Here is a 21,166-nt window from a genome sequence, read left to right as displayed (position 1 = left end):
ACAGTTAACAACAATTGTCTAGAAGAATAATCTTCAAGATTTAAAACTTGCAACAATAAGGCCAAAAACTGAACTGACAACAGAGAATACATACAGGTGGAGAAGCATAGAAAGATCAAGACTTGAACATGCAGTCCCTAGATTGCTGCAGATCTGTCAGAGATAAAAGTATCTCTGGTCTCACTGCTGTGTAAGAGTGGGTCCCTGAGTGGATGGACAGATGGATGGATGGATGGATAGATAGATAGGCGGATGGAAAGACAGAGATAGATAGACAGACAGACAGATAGATAGATAGATAGATAGATAGATAGATAGATAGATAGATAGAATGACAAAGGAAGAAAACAGAAGGTCATATCAAGGACATTAGGACCACTCAGTTGTTATAATTTTGAAAACTGAGGAGGAAACTATAAGGAATGCATTGCCTGGTGGGTAAGAACATAAGCTTAATGTTGGAGAGACTCATGTTTGAATAACAACTCCAGCAATAATATTTTCACATGGACCATCTGTCAGAGTTGTGCCTTGTAAAAATGGAGATGAAAATATCAGTGTTGGAAAATTCATTTAAACATGAAATGAGATCATGCACCCTAGAATCATTTATTTTAAGAGCATGCAATTTTACAGGATCTTGATACCCCAAAGGACATATATTTGTTTTCATGTATATAAAGCACAGAAGCTAGCAACACAAAGCTGTTGGGGTAGTCAGAGCCTGGGCTACCTTTGGATGGAGGATTATTAGTCATGACCTGCTGTTTTATCAGGGAAACACATGTATGTATGAAGTTATTACTCAATATAAACCACTCTCCTTTAAAAAAGAAAAAGAAAGAAAAGGCAGCACACACCTTTTCGTATGCTCTTGTATGATGCTGTAAAATCACTTGTCTTATTTTTCCATGGGTGTGGGTATGGGCGTGGGTATGTATGTATTTCTCAGCACACTGATCCTTTGCTTGTTATTAGGGATGAGGTAATGTAGCTGCCTTGATCCTATAATTCAAAGAAAGTTCAGAAAATTAGGAAATAAAGTATTTTTCCTTGGGCTGGGAAGGTGGCTCAGTGGTAGAGCGCTTGCCTTGCATGCCTAAGGCCCTGGGTTCGATTCCTCAGCACCACATAAGCAAAAAGAAAAAAGCCAGAAGTGGTGCTGTGGCTCAAGTGGTAGAGCGCTAGCCTTGAGCTGAAGAGCTGAGGGACAGCGCCCAGACCCAGAGTTCAGGCCCCACGACCGGACCAAAAAAAAAAAAAAAAGTATTTTTCCTCCCTGTGATCTATAATATTACTAAAATATTTTGGTTTCCAAGCACTTCTATAGGAATCTCAGGTAACCTAACAATCATTTTTAATTACCAGAATAATTTTAGCCAATAACCACCATCACGGCCCCCAGCGAAAAGCATCTGGATGTTGCTTTAATTTATTTCATTTTTTCCAGACCCCAGCAAGAACAATGAAGACAAGAACAAAAAATTTACTTGGCCATGCAATGCATGTGCTGGCAGGAGTGCTAATTATTTCCAAACCCAAACAAATTAGACCAGGAAAGAAGTACGCAGAGAAAACATTTTCTGAGAATGTTTTGCAAAGTACGTTGGAGAGAATTAGAGAAGAAAATGCACAGACAAATCAAATGTTTCATTATACTTAGAAAATGAGGCAAGTGTGTCGGAAACCGTAGCTTTCAGCTGGTCATGGTGGTGCATACCTGTTATCCCAGCTACTCAGGAAGCAAAAGCAGGAGGATCATGAATTTTAGGCTAACCTGTGCAAAGTTAGCAGGCCCTATTTTTCTTTTTCCTCCTATTCCTCCTCCCCCCTCCCCCTTCCCCCCTCCCCCCTCCCCCTCCCCCTCCCCCTCCTCCTTCTTCTTCTTCCACCTCAGGTGCCAGTAGACGCAGAAAGATATTTGAGTCTCTTATTTCCAAATACTTATCAACAAGCTGGAACTGAGCCAGGCACCAGTGGCTCACACTTATAATCCTAGCTACTCATTTCTGAGAATTGCGGTTCAAAGCCAGACCGGGTAGGAAAGTCCATGAGACTCTTATCTCCAATTAGCCACCAGTAAACTGAAAGTGATGCTGTGGCCCAAGTAATAGAGCGCTCGCCTTGTGCCGAAGAGCTCAGGGACAGCGCCCAGACCCAGAGTTCAAGCCCCACGACCGACAGAAAAAAAGCTGGAACTGGAGACATAGCTCAGAGCCCCAGAACAGACAGAGGACAGAGAGGCATGAGTTCAAGGCCCTGGATTCAAGCCATAGTACTTCAATCCCTTTAAAAGAAAAAAAAAAGTACAGTTTTAGCTGAAATCCAAGTTAAAGAAAACTCCACAGATATAAAAGAACCTAATTAAAGAGTCACTTATTAGTGACATTATGTATTCCTGCACATTCCTAACATCATTCCGAAAGACAAGACACTGCATGTGTCTACTTTTTCATGTTTTTCCCAGCACGGATGTAGGAGAGTCGTTGGGATTTCTTCATGCCACCCTGTGGTACTGTGCCAGTGCAAAAAAGCAATAGCTGGCGGAAGAATCTCTTCTGTGCCGACTGTGAATCAATCTCTTCTCATCAGACGTTGGTGTCTCCAAAATAGGAAAATTACTGTCTGCGAGAACAGTGGGCAAATGTGACTCACTTGATCTATCTAAACACCAAAATTTCCATGTTCAGGATTTGAGAGTTAGGGTATTTCGGTTCCTGTGAAGGCAAGTTTTAACCTTCGACACCAGATGAAAAAATCCCCTTCTGACAGGATCTCAGCCATTACAATACATTGAAGCACCTGCAAAGAAAGAGGGGGAGGGTTACATATGAGGATCTTTAGTTTTATCTTACTAGTATTTCTTGTTGAACACTTTATGCTTCCAGAGAGCTGTGGTTGGCTGAGTTGTACTTACTGAAAGATCATGGACCCATGATCTTTAACATAAGTCCAGACATAAGAATGTCAACTTAAGGGGCTGGGAAGGTGGCTCAGTGGTAGAGCGCTTGCCTTGCATGCATGAGGCCCTGGGTTTGATTCCTCAGCATCACATAAGCAAAAAGAAAAAAGCCGGAAGTGGCCCTGTGGCTCAAGAGGTAGAGCGCTAGCCTTGAGCTGAAGAGCTGAGGGACAGTGCCCAGGCCCAGAGTTCAGGACCCACGACCGGACCCTCCCCCCCCCAAAAAAAAAAACCAGAAACAACTTAAAAGTGATGACAGAGAGGAAAAACAAGATGTGGAAACTACAGGAGAAGTCTTGTAAATATCAATGGCCTACTAAGAATTCTAGAGTATCAAAAAGCAAAATTTTCATAATTCCTAGTCATATTTTCTACATAATTTGTTATTGTCCAGTGACTTCTGTGTCTGGTTTGGTTTTTTTTTTTTTTTTTTTTTTTGAGGTAGTATCTTGGTATGCAACCCAGGCCGATCTTGAACTTGATTGATTTCCTCCTGCCTGAACCTCCTGATGATTGAGATTACAGGTGTGGACCACCAGGCCAAAGTCTTCACCTAACTTTGAAAAAGTCTTTACTTTCTGCATTGATAATTTGGCTGGCATATGTTCAGGTTTACAATTTCTACCTCACTTTCCATTGATTTCACTATAGTTGAAAGAATCACAGAAGCTATAATGAGAATAAAGTTTCTCCGATATAGCCATTTTTCTTTACATGAGGTGAGACAGATACTAGATAATACTATTAAAAATTCAATGCATCAGCTGGCCACTGGTGGCTTGTCCTTGTAATCCTAGCTACTCAAGAGACTGAGATCTGAGAATCACAGAGTAAAGCCAGCCAGGCCTAGAAAGTCCACAAGTCTCTTCTCTTCAGTTAACCACAAGAAAGCTGGAAGTGGAGCCATGGCTGAAGTGGTAGAGTACTAGCCTTAAGCAAGAAATCTCAGGGACAGAGCCCAGGCCTTGAGTTCAAGAACTTCAAGACAGACATAGACACACACACACACAGAATTTAGTGCATCAAATAACTGGATTTATAAACATGTTATCGGTTGTATTTGGTTTCCAAGTCTGCATTTAAAACCAAGTGCTTATTTATTTGCAAATTTCATAATTTAACTTTGATGTTCCTTGAAGGAATTTCATTTAGAAAGTGAAAAAAAACATTTTTTTCTAGAAACATTTGCTAATAAATCATCCCAGAAGCTAGGCTGGCTATTTCTAACTCCCTTTTCAGTAAAGTTACTTATTTAGTGTTGTTAAAAGATCACCTTTTTGGGGGACTAATACTATTAGTATTATTACTGTTATTACTGTTTATTGTTTTATTCTGAGATATAGTTTCACTTGTAGCTCAGAATGATCTCAAAATCATCATCATCCTCTCTCGGCCTCACGTGTTGAAATTACAGTTGTGCATCACCATGTCAAGTCATTGTTGTTATTATTTGTGAAAAACATATTATTTTAATACTTGAATATATCTTTTAAATCTAAGAAACCTATTTTTATTATTAAATGAATGACTACTCCATCCCATGCTATCATCAACTTGATGAGTTTTCTGTTATTTTTAATCATGCTTTCTTTTCTTGATGCTCCTATTGGTTTAAAAAAAAAGTGCATAAGTTCTACTTAATTAAAACTGCTGACTTGTTCTCAAAACTTTGCAAAGGCTGTAACAGAAGCATAAATTGGCAATTACCCATGTAACAAGTGTAGAACTTTGGAAAATTGAATAGTTGCTTGTGGCCCATATCTGTCAAACAGCTACTCTGGAGACTGAGATCCAAGACAACTGAGTTTGAAAAACAAAAACAAAAAACAACAACAACCAAAAAAACCCATGAGAGTCCATCTCCAAAACAACTATGAAAACCTAACTCAGGAGGGTGAGATCTAAAGATTTAAGTTCAAAGCTAGCCCCATTGGAAAAATCTGTGGGATTCTTATCTCTAGCTAAACAGCAAAATGCTGGAAGTGGCTGTAGCCCAAGTGGTAGAATGTGACCTTAAGTAAAATAAGCTAAGAGACAGTTCTCAGGCCCTGACTCAGTATCAGTATTAATTAATTAATTTAAAAATCAAATGGGACTGCAGAGTTGGCTGTAGTAGTAGAGCACTATCAGAACAAGTAAGCTGAGCAAGATTAGGAGGCTCTCAGTTGAAATTAATCTCAATGCTTACTGAACAAGATTTGAAACATGGTACTCCTGACCATCACAGACTGTGTAAATAAATGTAATAGTCTTTTTATCATGGATAAACTAGTAAACACAAAAGGTCAGTGTAATGTCCATCAACAGCTTTATAGTGCTTTGTATCACTGTTTAATAAAAGTGAGAATGGTTTTACTTTCATCAGTTATAGAGCACAACCTATAACAAATTGGAAAATCCTCAGAATAAACACTAAATTCTAGAGTCTGAGGAAAAAACAATGACTATATGTTATTTTGTTTGGCAAAGATTAAGGTTGCCTGGATCAAATATTAATACTTTATGTCAATGAAAGGTATGTACTGTGCTGTTAAAAAATAGTAGGAAAATAGAGTAGTCTTTCAGATCACAAAGGAAATCTGATTGAAGGCATCATGTACCCATGAGAAAATAGAAAACTTCCTTTATGGAATTAGCACTCACATTCCTTGCCATTGTGATCTTCCTTTGCTTTTGCCACAGTAAAATACTTGTTTGTTTACAGAAAATCTAAGGCATGCCTGGAAGAGGAAAGGTCTAGTGATGTAATAAACAATAAAATTTGTTTTTCCTGTTTTCCATTTGTAAAACCAAGATTCTTTCATTTTTGAAATGAAAGATCTTTTCAGCTCTGAAGCTTTATGGAAAGAAATAAATGACGGTGTACTTTTATTTTTTTTTCTAAATGCTTGTGATGATTTAGGAAATGTGTTCTTAATATTGACAACTGGACAAGCCAGACAGAGACATCCTTAATGTTACAGAGTCTATAGTAGGGGAAATAGAGACTAACCAAATGACCCTTAGAAAAAAAATTAAAAGCAAGTTGAAACTTTCATCATAATGAATTCAGAAAATCTTCTCATTGGATAGCTGGCATGATAATATCTGGAGAGCAGTGTTCATTAGCAGACAAGGGCCTTGTAGTCCAAGTAACATTGCTGAAAGTGTTTCAATTGGATTTTTTGTTGTTGTTGTTGTTAAGGTCTTATCATTTATTTGTTACTCTTAAAGACTCTTTTTTGTTGTTGTTGTTGGTCCTGGAGCTTGAACTTTGGGCCTGAGGGCTGTCCCTCAGCTCTTCAGCTCAAGGCGAGTTCGCTACCACTTGAGCCACAGCACCACTTCCGGTTTTCTGGTGGTTTATTGGAGATAAGAGTTTCATGGACTTCCCTGCCCAGGCTGGCTTTGAACCACAATCCTCAAATCTCAGCCTCCTGAGTATCTAGGATTACAGGCAGGAGCCACCAGTGCCCAGCTAAGACTCTTATTTTTGACTGGACTTAAGACTCAGAAGTAGAAGCTCTCAGAGAGGACAACCTTCCTCTCTTGGTAATCTGTCCCTGTCCTTTTACTTTGGCTTCCTTCATTCTTTCATTCTTTTAGCCAAAAGCTTAGCATATTCTGCAGCCTCCTCCTTGTTTTTCTTAGGATGTTGTTTCTTCAGAGCAATATGGTAGCATTTTTGTTGCAGGACACGGGACTCTAACTCTTGGTTGCTTTGGTCCTGGGTTGTTTTTTTCCTTCTTTGTTCAAGGGTATTTGAACAACAAAGTGGCGGACATCATCTTCAGAGAGATTGAAAAGTTTGCGGATTCTGCTAGTCCTTTTGGGTCCCAGACGGCGGGACCCAGGGGTATCTGTCAGTCCAGGAATATCTTTTTCTCTTGTTTTTACAAGAACCAAGTTGAGAACACCCAGACTGGCATGCACAATGCAACCCGGAACAGATTTGCACTTTCTCTCTGCAGCTCTTCCTGGTCTGTAATAGGGATGCCCCTTGCCTTATAGCAAGTGAACTCGGCCATGTGTCAAGACACCTTGCTTCATGGGAAAACCTGGTTCTCATCCCTGATTGCAACCACATCACCCTTTCGTTCTTCACCCAGAGCATCAGCAGCAACTTCTGTGGCTACATGCTTCTCATAGAAAGTAGGGAGTTTACATTCGCTGGGAAGTGTTGAAGCAGCTGTTCCTGCAGGAGGTACCACAAAGAAGCACTACAATTAGATTTTTTAAAATATGAATTTAGATATAGTTTGTAAAATAAACCAGCAAGATACTTTGAGAAATACCTTTAAGTAATGGCATGCAGTTATTATCCAGGAAGATTATCTTACAGGTAAAATACACAATGAAGTTCACTTGTTAACTTTAAATTGTGGTATGTCTTTCCATTTCCTAACAAATGGGGCAATGTCATTCTTTCTGATGGAAGCATAGACTTCCATTGTGTATATATCTAACATTTTCTTGATCCATTCATCTACTGAGGGGCATCTGGGTTGGTTCCATATCTTAGGTATGGGAAATAATGCTGCAATAAACATATTCATGCTGGTAGCTTTAGTATGGTCTTGTTTGTGATCATTTGGGTAAATGCCCCATAGGGGAGCTCCATTTGGAGTCTTTTGAGGAACCTCCATACTACTTTCCAAAGTGGTTGAAAAAGTTTACATTCCCAGCAACAATGCAGTAGGGTTCCCTTCTGTCCACATCCCCTCCAGCATCTGTTGTTATTAGAGTTCTTGATTCTAGCCATTCTAAGTGGGGTGAGATGGTATCTCACCATTGCAACAATGGTATTTTCACAATAAAAAAAATTATTAATAAAAAAAATGTTGGTATAAGTTGGGGAGGGGAAGGGAAAAAATAAATTGTTGAAATAGGGATACAGGTGGACCCATTGGAACAATGGTATTTTCACAATAAAAAAACTTATTAGCTCAGCACAGGTGGCTCAAGCCTATAATCCTAGCTACTCAGGAAGCTGAGATCTGAGGATAGCGGTTCAAAGCCAGCCCAGGCAAGAAAGTCCAGGAAACTCTTATCTGCAATAAACCACCAGAAAACTGGAAGTGGCACTGTAGCTCAAGTGGTAGAACACTAGCCTTGAGCTGAAGAGCTGAGGGACAGTGCTCAGGTCCAGAGTTCAAGCCCCACAACCAACAAAAAAACTTATCAGGTGCTATTAACTAAGGAGAAGTGATGAGGAGTGATTGAGGCCACAGTGCTATCCATAATCCCACATTCTCCTGCTGTGTACAGATTACTCTGGAAGCTGGGATAAACTTACTTCCTCTCCTGAGACTCAGTTTCTCATCTGAATAATCGGGTTACAAAGAAGTCTCAGAAGGTACTGATGACTCACTTATTGAATATCCTAACTATTCAGAAAGCTGAAATTTGAGAATTACAATTCAAGGCCATACTAGGCCCTCAAGTCCATAAGACTCTTATCTCCAATTAACCACCAAAAAAACAGAAGTGGAGGTGTGGCTCAAGTATACAGTGCCACCCAAATGAAGACATCAGGTTCTGAATTCAAAAGCCACCACAGGCATCCCCAAAATTGTCTTTATACACATTGCTACAAGGATTAAATGGGATAATATGCTTTGAGGAGGAGTCTAATTATGATTAATAACCTATTTAATACAATTTATGATAGTCACAGTATAATTGAAATATTACCATTAAATATGCAGAATACCAGAAGATGACTAAACATCATCAAGTCATTTTTATTTATTTCCACCAATGATCTTACATATAACACAAATAAGTGGTATGTCTGTGCATACACATATGTCATATATAACATATATATGAATCCTGTTTTGGATTTTGTGTGTGTGTGTGTGTGTGTGTGTGTGTGAGACTACTGGGGCTTCTACTGGGGCTTCAACATAGGGCCTGTGCACTGTCCTTTAGCTTTTACACTCAAGGCTGGTGTTCTATCACTTGAGCCATACCTCTCTACCTCTGGATTTTTGCTGGTTAATTGTGGAATAGAGTCTCATGGACTTTCCTGCTCTGTCTGGCTTCAGACCTTGATACTCAGATCTCAGCCTCCTAAGGAGCTAGTATTAGTCATGAGTCACCAGTGCCTGATAAAAGTTCTTTTTTAAAAAAGACTCTGTTGAGGGGTTGGGAAGGTGGCTCAGTGGTAGAGTGCTTGCCTTTCATGCATGAGGCCCTGGGTTCAATTCCTTAATACCACATACACAGAAAAAGCCAGAAATGGTGCTGTGGCTCAAGTGGTAGAGTGCTAGCCTTGAGCTAAAGAGCCCAGGCCCAGAGTTCAGGCCCAACAACTGACAAAAAGGAAAGAAAAGGAAAGGAAAGAAAAGAAAAGGAAAGGAAAGAAAAGAAAATAACTGTTAAAATGATGTGAATTGTGCCAAAGAAACCATGAAAACTTTATCTAGCATTGAAAGACCCCCGACTTCGGGTGTCCCCCATATCAGGACCTCCCTGCCCCAAGCACCAGTCAGACGACACCAGATGCAAAAGGCAAGAGGGTTTTATTTGGGCATGCCCAGGTTCCCAGGTGCACGTGACCTCGAGATCCGCAAGGTTCGGGTCAGTGGCTGGGAACCCCGAGCAGTCCCGGGGATGGTCCTTTTATGGGACCCCTCTGTCCGTTACAGGAGTGCCCGCGCTTTTTCAGCCAGTAAATTTAAAGTATTACAACCTGGTCTGCACGCAGGCAGCCAATCCTTTTAAAACAAATCATGTGTTTTGGCCAATCACTGTTCGAGGGGGTCCCTTGGTGTACATGCCCCGAGTTGTGAGTCTCCCGCCCTTGGTATGAGGAAGTGACCTTTGTCAGCGCCTGTCCTTCGCTCACACCAGGGGGCTGACTGCGGGGTGGGATTAGTTAGTAGGGTGTGGGCTTGTTGATTAACTGGTGAGGTTAGTTATCAAAGGGGGAGTGTGGGGTAATAGAAAAGCAAAGCATGTTACAGAAGCCAGAAATAGCTTGGTTAGATACAAAACTCTGTTCCCCTACAAAGAGGCTCAGGGCCTGGTTGGTTGGGGAGGGGGTCTTTCATTCCCCCATTTCTTTTGTTAGTGCCTCTAACCTTAGAGGCCGGTGTTGTCCTTTTTCATATTAACTACCAGTTTCCTGTTGCCTGAGGGCTTGATATTGTTGGGTCAAAACTAGGGCCTGTACTACCGATAGGCGGTCTTTTACAAGTTGTATCAAGCGGTTCACAATGTAAGGGCCTAAAGTAAGGATTAGCATTAGTAGTATAAGTGGTCCCATCAAGGAGGATAATAGGGTAGTGAACCACCGAGACTTGTTCCATAATCCTTCATACCAGCTCTGTTGGGACTCAAATTCCCGCTTTCCTTTATCTAGCCTCTCTTTGAGTTTGTCTAGGGTCTCGATTATTACTCCTGTTTTGTTAGCGTAAAAACAACACTTTTTTTAAGGCTGCACATAGGCCCCCTTCCTTTAGAAAAAGCAAGTCTAACCCCCTTCGATTTTGGAGGACTACCTCAGCTAAGGGGCTTACGGAGTCTGTCAACGCCCGGACAGACTTTTCTAGGGTCTTTAAGTCTTTATTTACAGCCTGATGTAGGAGCATGTATTGATCTGCCTTCATCAGGGCTGTGGTTCCTGTGGCGATTCCGGCCATTATTCCTCCAAGGCCCAAAAGAACAGCTAGGGAGAGAGTTACAGGTTCTCTGTTGTCCCTGTATACAGGGTTCTCGAAATACTGGAGGACAAATTCATCGGGATGGTAGGTGATGGGGAGCCAAATTTGCACTAGTACACAATAATCCCTAGTTGGGTTAAAAACGGCTGTTGACACACACGGGGTAATTCCAGTGTTACAAGCCCAATTTTCCTTTGGCTTGCAGAACCTTTATCTTAGAACAGCCTTAAGGCACCACTGTGATGCAGAAGCTTGCTAGATTTTAAGGCTAAGAGTATTACCTCCATTGATAACACACTCAGGTTATTACCATACCAGAGCCAAACTAGGCTGTGACCATAGAGTGGATTTCCAGTCATTATGCACTGAAGTGCCTAAGACAAGCAAGCCAGTGATATCCTTGTCCCCAATATCCACTGTGGGAAGAGAGGGTTTCTGGATATCACCCAAAAGAATGTCCCACAAGATCTTAGATTTAGCAGCAGTCAACCAGGAAGCAGACTCAGGTGATGGAATCAAGCAGGAGTTCCTCCAAGTGACTGTCAGGCCGTCGTTGAACTTTACCCATTAAGGTATGCAGCAGCAGCAGCAACCGTAACAGCAGCAGCAGCAGCAGCAACAGCAGGATCTCTCAGTGGCTCCAAGGGACTGTCACACCTCATGCTCGGCTGTAAATTCCTACACAGACTGGTTAAGAATACATTGCATAGGCTTGGCAGGCTTTGATCCTGTTGGTTTTTAAGATCTTTTAAACAATAGTTGAGGACAATTTACCAAAATCACAACTTTTTACTAACCAGATATTTTAGTAAATAGACACAGAAGGCTTAGTCTTGTAACCATCTCTGACAAATGCAGTCTCCACACCTTGCACACCTACAAGAGTTAACACTATTTTTTATGCCCTTTTTTAAAATTATTTTATCTATTTTGCCTCATTTTTCCAAAACTGACTCTGGACCCTTGATCTTAAAATGGGGGTAGAAGGGCGAAGGTCCATCTTCTGTAACTTCTTCAAGCTGACTTTAGGGGCGTTGATCTTACCTAGCCAGGAGCCTATAACCTTAGCCTATTTTACAAAGAGGCCATCAGGGTTAGATGTCATTAAGAACAATATTTAACTTTTGACAACTGCACAGACCTTTTCTCCAGCTATAGCAGTGTAGCTTGTTTAGCACTCTGGTTTGTAAAAGCATCTTTCTGGATGACTTAGGAATGTGATCTCTAGTAACCCTAACACAATGCCTGAGTTACCTTTGCAGGCCTTTAGACAGATATCAATAGAAACACACTCTCAGGTTTACAAACTTTTTCCTGAGAAGATGAATTTCATGTAACTGGTGTCAGCTCAATATTACTGCCAATTAGAGCTTTTGGCACATAAAGGGGTTAAGATTTAAACTACCCCCCACATTTTATAACATTAGCTTTTTTACTATCACAGAGGACTGGCAAGTTCCTGTCCCTTACAAGGTAGTCATGAACATTAGGCATGCTTCCAAACTATCTTCCTATGACCTCCCGGCTCTGATCAGTTTTGAAGGGCCACGCACAAATGACTCTAGGATCTGACATTTCTGCCATCCAAGCAGTGGCTTACTGCCTCTGGATGTTCCTCCATTGTTTTTGTCCCAGGAGTGTCTTCTCTACACTGGATAAATGCCTCATTGGCATTTTCCTTAGCTGGTTGCTGGACTTGAACTCGGGGCCTGAGCACTGTCCCTCAGCTCTACAGCTCAAGGCTAGCACTCTGCCACTTTGAGTCCCAGACTCGGGGCTTGAATGCTGTCCCTTAACTCTTCAGTCCAGGGCTAGTACTCTGCCACTGTGAGTCCCAAAGCATCTCTGCTTGCTCTTTCAGCACTCTGCTGGCTGAGTAGAGGTGACAGTCTCACAGGGACCTTTTTCTGCCCAGGCTGGCTTTGAACCAGTTTGCAGATCAATGAGTCTTATAAAAGGCCACTTTATTCCAATTGAAAGCAACAAGGTGGTCAACATAGAAGTAGCTTTTAAGCATGCTCTTACCTGAAACTTATTAAGAGTCAAAGTTATATCTGACAAACTGTAGGAATCCTCTGTGCTTTGCTCTGGACTTTGCTGGAAACTTGAAAAACCTATAAGAGCAAACTAGAATAGCAATTATTTTGGTAATCCTAATTTTTCCTTTGTGCACATTGAGGCCAATGTCAAGAACAATTTTACATTTAAACTTTATATCCAAAAATCCATTCCCTATTTTTTTAAACCTCTTATTAATCACCTTTAATATTTTATACTTTAGTTATTATTTGTGTTTTGAAAAGATCCCTTGAAATCTTGAGGCCAAGTGTCACTCATTGCCTCTTGGCTGCTTGTTTTAAAACAGATACACATTAAAAATTTTAAACTCAAATGACAATTTTTCCTTAATGAGAAAATAACAATTATCATAACTGAACCAAAAAGTTAGACTTAGTGTCTTTATGACTTTTAAAAACATCCTAATTGTAAACATTAAAAGCAAGTCACATTATACAAATAACTTTTTAACCCTCTTTTTAAGGCCTTCCTAATTTTAATGTTAACACATCCAAGGGGAAGTTTTAGCAATACTAATCAGATCATCACATCACTCATTTTAATCATGTTTTCAGTGGCTATCCACAGGGAAAAGAGACAGAACAACGATGGGCCACTTGGCCCCTCCTATGGAATAGGCAGGCACACACCCAATCCGACTCTTTAGGGTTAGATGAACTGCGTTTGTGCCAGCTTGCCTCACCATGGGTGGACTCCTCCCAGGGCCTGTCCCACCATGCATGACCAGCTGAGCTGCACTTCTGCTTGTTCACCCCTTACCCCTAAAGATAGGTCTTCTGTTGGCTTCTAAGTTTTTCCCCCTGCCTCTTCTCTTGGTTCTCGAATGAAATACACAGTTTTAGACAGACAGAACAGGTAACATCTTTGACAGTGTTAAACTAACTTTTACATTTAAATTTTTATTATTTTTCCCCAAATTTTAGCCAAGGGAATTAAATGCCAAACTGCCAATGCATTTTGTTAAGCCAGATAACTTGATTACAGTATAAACAGACTTATGCATTTTAAAATATTAGCTTTTAAAATACCAGATTTTCTAATTTGCAAGTTAAAGAATCTTTAAAAAGCCATTTAAAACATTGTGAAGATTCTTTAAAATTTTTGGTAATGTCCAAACCTCATAATCTTTTGAATTTTAAATTTAAACTCACCCAATTGTTACAGCATGCTGACAATTTTCATCTTTGAACACGTTCACAGACACACACAAAACACTCACACAGATCTTAAAGTGCGCAAAAATCAAAATCAGTTGTATGTACGCCTTCTAAAGTTTTTAAACAAAAATTTAAGACAGTATTTCTTTTAGAACTAGGTACCTTTGTTGGGCTTCATTTTCACAGAGCTTGCTTGTTAGCAAGGCTTTTGAATCTCTTCTGAGTTGGAGGAGGGCTGGGGGAGGGAGTCACCTAAAACAAAACTGGCCTGATTTATTTATTTATTTATTTTACCCAATTTTAGACAGAACTAGCTGAAAAGTCCAAACCAGGCACACAGCCTTCTACGCCCTCGCCTGTCCTCCAGCAGCCTCCACTGGGAGAAGGTGCAGCCTGAGGCTTGAAGGGAACCAAACTAGCCCAGTAACCTTCCATGCCCCGCAGGGAGGGTGGGCATAGCAGGTCTGTGACCAAGCCCAGTTGGAACTTTTATTCCCTCAGAGATGTTTAAATAAATAAATAACAAAAACACAGATACACACAAAAACCAAGGATCCACATTTAAAACTGGTACCAATTTTAAAACAGAACTAGACAAGAACCAAAGGCTGAGTTGGGGACTAATGGGCCCCAGTTTATTCCTACCGGAACTCTGTGCTGTTCTCACTCAGCAAGCTGAATCCAGAGTCTGCTGGGTGAGCCTGCCACACTCACCCAGAACTTTCCTACCCCAGAAAACATAAAACAAACACACTAAAGTTAACAAGACAAACAAGTGGCCACAAAGACAAAATCAGGTCTCAGTGAATGGGGCGACATCTCACCACTTACCAGGGGACTCAACACCCCCTCTACTCATTCCAGAGAAATTTTTCTATTAGATTCCTGCAGACGTTGACCCAGGGGCCTTCCAAGGCAGAGGAGAATTCCCAGTCATCTTGGGGCAAGGGAAAGAAGTCCCTAGCGGCCGTCCCCTCAGACTGACAGGTTCTCCCCCACGCTCAGACCCCCTAAGCCAAGGCCTGAGGCTGAGATCTAACTGGGGCCACTCGCAGGTGGTCAGTGGCAATTTCATAATTGACAAACAAGCAAGTTTCCAAAACCTGACAATCTCGGCTCAGGCTGTAACTTCCAGTGATCTATAGTCAGACTTAAGGGGGTTGTTAGTTGCTGCCCCATCCCTTTAAGGGCAACAAAACAGACAACAGAGACAATTAACACTAAACAGAAACAGACAAAAACAGACAGGCGCCAAACAGAAAAAGCAACTTCAGATGGGAGTGGCCGACCACGGCTAAACTCCCCGAGAAGGAGAGAGATTCCACGTTCCCTCCTTCCCCCGAGAAGGAGAGAGATTCCACGTTCCCTCCTTCCCCCGAGAAGGAGAGAGATTCCACGTTCCCTCCTTCCTCCAGGTCACCCTGGAGTAGGACTCCAGGGCGGGGCCAGGAAGAGAGAGATTACTTCTCCAGTGGTCTAGGGTTAAAGACAGAGGAGTAACAACAGCCTGACCCATGTTAAAAAGAACAAGAGTTAAACCAACACTGAACACAAAAAGAACCAAAAACGGACAGGTTAAGACAAACGCTGCGCGGCTCCGGTCACAAACCGAAAGCAGATTTTCAGACGGGGAAGCAAAATCCCCGGGAAGGAGAGAGATTCCACGTTCCCTCCTTTCCCCGGGAAGGAGAGAGATTCCACGTTCCCTCCTTCCTCCAGACATGAGCTCCGAAAAATCGAGCCCCTCTAATCCCTGAGGCGTCCCCCAGGGTGGCGGGGGAGAAGTCCGAGCTCGTCAGCTCCTTCTCAAGCCGCCCAGATACAGAGCTATTACGCGTAATAGTACAGACGCTGCGCGGAGACAAACACCAGACAGACAGAGACAAAGACAAAGGCCGGCTTACCTCCTGGTGGGTCCGAGCTGGAGTGGGTCAGGGGGCGATCCCGGACGAGCCCCCAAGATGAAAGACCCCCGACTTCGGGTGTCCCCCATATCAGGACCTCCCTGCCCCAAGCACCAGTCAGACGACACCAGATGCAAAAGGCAAGAGGGTTTTATTTGGGCATGCCCAGGTTCCCAGGTGCACGTGACCTCGAGATCCGCAAGGTTCGGGTCAGTGGCTGGGAACCCCGAGCAGTCCCGGGGATGGTCCTTTTATGGGACCCCTCTGTCCGTTACAGGAGTGCCCGCGCTTTTTCAGCCAGTAAATTTAAAGTATTACAACCTGGTCTGCACGCAGGCAGCCAATCCTTTTAAAACAAATCATGTGTTTTGGCCAATCACTGTTCGAGGGGGTCCCTTGGTGTACATGCCCCGAGTTGTGAGTCTCCCGCCCTTGGTATGAGGAAGTGACCTTTGTCAGCGCCTGTCCTTCGCTCACACCAGGGGGCTGACTGCGGGGTGGGATTAGTTAGTAGGGTGTGGGCTTGTTGATTAACTGGTGAGGTTAGTTATCAAAGGGGGAGTGTGGGGTAATAGAAAAGCAAAGCATGTTACAGAAGCCAGAAATAGCTTGGTTAGATACAAAACTCTGTTCCCCTACAAAGAGGCTCAGGGCCTGGTTGGTTGGGGAGGGGGTCTTTCAGCATCATGGCATGATCTCTTGATGATGTATGTCAATACACAAATGGATTGAGCTAGAGACCACAACTATGAATGAAGCTCAGTTTTACAAAGCTGCTGAACTTTGCTCAATAGCTGATTATGTGACATGTCTCTAAAACTAATTTTGTGGACAAGAGTCCACATTAATTGGACAAATGAAATGGGTATCAGTTTCTTATTTTAACCTAATATCCCAGAAGTGATGTTGGTATCTAAGTTAAGACTCTAAGAACTTGACTATTTTTTTGTGCTGGCTCTGGACCTTGAACTCAGAGCATGGACACTGAGCCTGAGACTCTGTTCCTCCTAGAGTTCTGCCACTTGCTTGAGCCATTTCTAGCTTTTTCAAGTAGTTTATTGCAAATAAAAGTCTCATGGACTTTCCTGCTTAGCCTGTCTTCAAACCACAACCCTCAGATCTCAGCCTCCTAAATAGCAAGGATTACAGGCAAGAGCCTGGCTAAAAACTTGCAATTTTAAAGCCAGATACTAGTGGCTTACATCGGCAATTCTAACTGTTCAGGGGACAAATATCTGAGGATCTCAGTTCAAAGCAAGCCAACACAGAAAAGCCCATAAGACTCATGGCCAGTTAAACAAAAGCCAGAAGTAGAGATTTGATTCAAATGGTAGAGTATTAGTCTCCAGTAAAAAAAGCCATGTGAGAGATTAAGGCCCTGAGTTCAGGCCCAGTACTTGCAACAAAATGAAACCACCACCACCACCATAACAAAAAAACACTCACATGTTTTTAAAGACTTACAAATGAGCTCTAAGGGGCATGTAAATATGTTCATCTAAGTTATATAGCCAACATGGGTCCAGTACCCATTTCAAAGATCTCAAATAGACCTTCTTCACTGTTTCCTTTCTTGTGTTAGTCCTATAGAAGTCTAACCCTTTACAGCTAAATAAAACTTAAAATTTATAAATCAATGAAATTAGGAAACTCTATTGCTAAGAAGTAAGGCTTTAGAGAGTTGAAGGTTTTTACTATTCCTATTATTCGGTTTTTAAGTCCTGATAGTATTGTTAATTCACTTAGCAGTATTAAAAAGTAGCTGGGAAGGTGGCTCAGTGGTAGAGTGCTTGCCTAGTATGCACGAAGCCCCAGGTTCAATTCCTCAGCACCACTTACACAGACAAAGCCCGAAATGGCACTGTGGCTCAGGTGGTAGAGTGCTAACCTTGAGCCAAAGAAGCTCAGGGACAGTGCCCAGGTCCTGAGTTCAAGCCCTAGGAGTGGCAAAAAAAAGTTCCTGCTTAAAAAGTAGAACCTGCCGCGGACCGGGTTCTGTCGGGACGACGGAGGATACCTAGGGGAGGAACCTGGAATAGGACGGGGAGATGGCAAACAGACAACTCACACACATTAGGAGTGGATGCTGAGTGCTGAGTGCGATTTAATGCAGAGGATAACAAACTTTTATAGCAAAAAGTCTCCATAAGAAAGGGCAAAAGGTTACATAATCTTGCTGCAGGGCTTCATTCTTGGGCGGTCACCAGCTGGTCGCCTGATAGGCACTTGTTTCCGGCTTTACCTCTATTTTTAAGAAATACAATTGGTTTCGATGATTGTCACCAATTAACCACTACTTTATTCTATAGAGGCCTTAACTGTCCCATTAAGATCTTTCCTGTTCCTTCTTTAATAGTAAGCACCAAGGAGACTTAGATTTAGCAAGTCTCTTAGTAAATGAGGAAGTTCTTTCTCCTAAGTAGTTATCTCAGCAATTGCCATACATTCTTTCTGTTCTAGCCGCGCCTACAACTTTTTGTAAATCTCTTACAAACAATTCCTTCTGCTGAAGTGACTTTGTGAAACCCCCAATACTTTTATATTTACTTATATTTGTCTACTAGCCTCCATAAGAGGGGTTTCAGGGTAGCACTTAACTCTGGTGAGTTAGTCATATTTTTAAGACACTCATCAGATATTGGGAAAGAGCTTTGAATAAGGGAACGTTGACAATGAGTAAGTACAATGAACAGCAGAAACAGTAAAAGATTAATAGGCACTCTTATGAGGAAAAGATAGGCAGAAACACATCTTTTCCAGGGGTTTTGCCAGCCTTTTCCCAGGAGTAGGCCTCTTAGAAGCCCTGTTCTCCGAGGTAGACTTCGGTGAAGTCCCAAAACTTGGAGATAGGTTTCTGTAAAGCCCCATTCTCTGAGGTAGACTTCGGTGAAGTCCCAAAACTCAGAGATAGGTCTCGAGGCCCCTATCATGGTCTGATAGATGGTTTCCCATGCTAAGCAGACTCTACTGGGGTCAGCGTGGCAAGAACCTACTATCATCTATTAACCTTTAATTGTTATTTTTCTTTCTTACTTTGTTGTCACATTCTGAACTTGCTCTCCAAAGACTGAGAAGAAGACAATATAAGAAACTGATCATTCCACATGAGCTACAGTCTATCTTTTAGATAGTCTACTACAATTTGTTTACATCTTTGTCCTTTGAGTCATATGTGAAATTTTGAGGTGGTGTAGGCCAGTTAGTTTTTCCATTTTAACCATGACCCTGGAGCTCAAAATGTTTTGGTAACTTTCAAGAAATCAAACACAGATAGCCAATTCAGAGCTGCTCAACCTCAGTGTTGGGCCTAGAATTGAAGAGGAATGTTTATCTCCTTCATGTAATCAAATGCTTCTGTGATTAAATACTGGCCTGCACACACACACACACACACACACACACACACACACACGCACACACACACACACACACACACACAAATTTAGTAAAGGAACTGCTCTTTCCCTCATGTATTCAAAGGAGGCCTATCTCCCCAGGACTGCTGTCTTCTTAGGGGTCAGCAAATGAACTGGTTTGGTGGCTTCCCTTACACCTGGGCAGCACGTTTGCTGCTGTGGAAAGGCTTCCACATTGTATGTGAAGCTGGGGTTACTGGCTGTGGATCACAGAACACTGTAAAGCCTGATAGATAGTGGAACTAAGACCATTCACTAAGATAAAATGTCTACATCCAGTAGTCTTTAAGGATCAAAGGTATTTGCTTACTCTTATTTAATTTGATTCCATAAGGTCTATTACAGAAATATCAGCAGTTTGTCTTAATTGCAAAGAGTTTAACATACTTTCTTTTTTTTTTTAAATAAGTTTTTTATTGTGAAAATACTGTACAGAGGGGTTATAGTCACATGAGCAAGGTACATTTCTTATCAAGCTTGGTTGCCTCCTCCTTTGTTTTTCCCCTTTACATGCTTTCTAATGAATGCTCAAATCAAAGATAAACCTCATGGGACCAAATGATGCATTTCTTTCCTTCATCAGGTATCATCATATAATGAACATATGTGCTTTTAAAGAATATGTTCATACTTGCTTATACTCAAGTATATATATATATATATATATATGCACACACATGTATATGTATATACATATATGTATATATATATGTTTATATATATATATATATATATACACATACATATGGACTGTAAGCTGGGCACTAGCGGCTCATACTGTAGTCCTAGCTACTCAGGAGACTAAGATTTGAGGATTGTGGTTCAAAGCCAGCCTGGAAAGGAAAATCTGTGAGTCTCTTAACTTCAATTAAGTGGTGCTGTGGCTCAAGTGGTAGAGTGCTAGCCTTGAGCTGAAGAGCTGAGGGACAGCTCCTAGGCCACAATTTCAAGCCCCATGACAGGGGATACTGTAACATCCCTCTTACCCCCGTCATGGCTTCCTAGGAGGAAAAATTACTTCCAGTTAAAAACCTATTTTTTAAATTTATTTATATTTATTGTCAGAGTGATGTACAGGGGAGTTAGAGTTACATACATAAGGTAGTGGGTACATTTCTTGTCAAACTTGTTACCCCCTCCCTCATTACTCTCCCACTTTCCCATCCTCCAATCCCCTCCCCCAGTTGTACAATTCATTTCCAACATATTGTCTTGTGAGTACTGATGTCACATTGGTTCGTCCTTTGTCTCACCATTTTGTTGTTCTTCCCATCCTTAATTCAGATGAATGTATACACAATACCCAGGGTACCAAAATCAAATACAGTGACAACAAGGGATAAATCATAGGGGAAAAAAAGCACAAAAGATAAAAGAAATCACATAGTACATTAAAAACAGCAACAACAAAGAAAATCCTCTTGTGTCCTTGTCTTGGAGTTCATTTTCCTTAGCATAATTTTACATGGTCGTTGCGCATAGCTAGTGAGCTACTCTGCTAGGACTATCCTAGATATACACCAATTATTAAAATGAGGGAAATCATGGGACCTAGGTTTCTTTGGGTCTGGCTTACTTCTTAATATGATTTTTTTCTAAGTCTTTCCATTTCCGAACAAATGAGGTGGTGTCATTCTTTCTGACGGAAACATAAAATTCACACACATATATATACATATACATATATATATGCCACATTTTCTGGATCCATTCATTTACTGAGGGGCATCTGGGTTGGTTCCATATCTTAGCTTTGGTAAATAATGCTGCGATAAACATAGTTGTGCTGGTTGCTTTAGTATGGCCTTGTTTGTAGTCACTTGGGTAAATGCCAAGAAATGGGATTACTAGTTCATAGGAGAGCTCTATGTGGAGTCTTTTGAGGAACCTCCATACTGCTTTCCAAAGTTGTTGAACAAGTTCACACTCCCACCAACAGTGCAGTGCAGTAAGGTCCCCTTTGGCCAGATCCCCTCCAGCATCTATTGTTATTAGATTT

General features: G+C 41.5%; 1 pseudogene; it reads right to left on the bottom strand.

Annotated features, from left to right (window-relative positions):
- Positions 1 to 6,444: 6,444 nt before the first annotated feature.
- On the bottom strand, positions 6,445 to 15,840 carry LOC138811276 (small ribosomal subunit protein eS6-like; annotated as a pseudogene).
- Between the last annotated feature and the right edge of the window lie 5,326 nt (positions 15,841 to 21,166).

The sequence above is a fragment of the Dipodomys merriami genome, unplaced genomic scaffold, assembly GCF_024711535.1.
Source record: "Dipodomys merriami isolate MVZ:Mamm:240054 unplaced genomic scaffold, mDipMer1.0.p SCAF_52, whole genome shotgun sequence".
In the NCBI taxonomy this organism is placed as follows: Eukaryota; Metazoa; Chordata; class Mammalia; order Rodentia; family Heteromyidae; genus Dipodomys; species Dipodomys merriami.
This window is presented reverse-complemented; position numbering and strand designations above follow the sequence as displayed.